Source organism: Piliocolobus tephrosceles, chromosome 15 (genome assembly GCF_002776525.5).
Source record: "Piliocolobus tephrosceles isolate RC106 chromosome 15, ASM277652v3, whole genome shotgun sequence".
Classification (NCBI taxonomy): Eukaryota; Metazoa; Chordata; class Mammalia; order Primates; family Cercopithecidae; genus Piliocolobus; species Piliocolobus tephrosceles.
The window spans coordinates 71,434,434-71,436,511 of record NC_045448.1 but is presented as its reverse complement, the minus strand read 5'-3'; positions in this window follow the sequence as shown (position 1 = coordinate 71,436,511).

Here is a 2,078-nt window from a genome sequence, read left to right as displayed (position 1 = left end):
GCAGATATGATTTCTTCTTGGAGTGTAGATGGCCGCCTTCTTGCTGTGTCCTCATATGGTCATCCCTTTATGCCAGTTTGTGTCCAAATTTCTTACAAGGACATCAGTCATACTGGATTAGGGCCCACATATATGACATCATTTTACCTTAATTACTTTTTTAAAGGACTTAGCTCCAAATCCAGTCACATCGTGAAGCACTGGGAGCTAGGGCTTCAACACATAAATTTGAGGGGGATGTGATTCAGCCCATAACAGAGGGCAAGTGCTGTTACCCTCACTTTATAACTGAGTAAGGGAGAATAAGGGGTCAGGGTCTTTCCCAAGTCCACATGCTCCCTGGGACTGAGATTGGAGCCCCAGGCCCTGGACTCCCAATTCAGTTCTCTTTCCAGAGCAGCATCAGCCATAGAGGTGAACTTTCATTTATTGGGTATCTTCAGAACATCTAGACTTACGATTTATCAGTGGTCTTCCTTTGAAAGCACTATCTTCCCTCCCCTGCCCCACCTTAAAGTGGGTTCCCCTAAAAGTAGATTACGATTTGAGTGTAAGTTGGGAAGCAAGCCCGGGAAGCACCTGTAAGGGAGTGGGAGAGTGATATAGGGAAGAAAAGTCCATAAAAGATGCATGAGTGAGCAGGTAGGTTACTGTTGTGGGCAGCTGGGGCTCAATCCTGCTGAGGCTCTCTGGGAAACCATGGAGAACATTGAGGTATTCTCTCAACTCTCAGGGATGAGTGAGCCAGGCTGTTTATCCACAAACTCCTAATGGTCATTGGTTGAGGGCTGATCCCAGGGGTGTTAATTTCTCCAGCATTTCCAGCATGCCCTAGAAAAGGTCATTGATAAGCATGCCTGGGCCTATAGAGTGCTAAGCTCCCGTATTAGTTATCTATTGCTGTGTAACAAATTAATGCAAACTAAGCAACTTAAAACAACATATTTATTATCTCATGGTTTCTGTGGCCAGGAGTTGAGTCTGGTTTTACTTAACTGAGTCCTCTGCTTCAGTGTCTCTCACAAGGCAGAAATCAAGGTGTCAGCAGGGCTGGGTTCTCAGTGGAAGGCTTAACTGGGGAAGGATCTGCCTCTAAACTTATGTAATGGTTAGTGGAATTCATTTCCTCTAGGACTTTTTTGGACTGAGGGTCTCAGGTTCCAGCTGGCTATTGGCTGGATGTCACCCTCAGTTCCTTGCCATGTAGATCTTCCAAACATGGCTACTAATGAAAGCATGCAGGTCAAGAAGCCAACTGAGACAGTTTGCTAGCAAGACAAAGAATCTTATGTAATATAATCACAGAAGTGAACATCCCATTACCTTTGGCTTATCCTGTTGGTTAGAAGTGAGCCACAGTCGTGCCAGCACCTAAGGAGAGGGTAATACACAGGGCATGGATACCAGGAGGTGGGGCTCACTGGGGCACTGCCAGTGTCTGTTGCACTGCCAGCTTCTCTCTCTACTAGTTATTCTTGGCCAGCTTCTCTCTCCACTAGTTATTCTACATTTTTGTCAGAAGACTTGGAAGATGAGAAATTTTACTGCAAATCAGTCAGAAAGTCTAATTTTAAACTATCTGGCCATGGAGGGTTAGCCAGTGGTGATTTTCCCTGGTCTGACATGGGGGTCTCATGTTTTTCTGGCCCCAGTTAAGGGCCAGGCATCTTGGGCTTGTTGCAGTGGAAGCTCTGAAGTCTCGTGGTCTTCCAGTGAGAGTTGGAGCCAATTACAGTTGTGATTCCTTTTCCTGGATTTTGAAGTGAATTTGAAATTGAGAATTTCTGGAACTTCAATTAAAATTTCTTATAGGCTATGAATGTGGGAATTAATGAAGTCTTATTTCCTGTCTGGCATTTGGACAATTCCTGAAGTCCCAGGTTGGCACCACTTTCTCAGTATGCAGTTTCAGATGGACCCTGGGAGAGGCCAGACATATATATAAATATATGTAATATATAATATATATTGTGTATATGTAATATATAATGTATAGTGTATATGTCATATATAATATACACATATATAGTGTATGTCATATATAATATATACCTATATTGTGTATATGTCATATATAA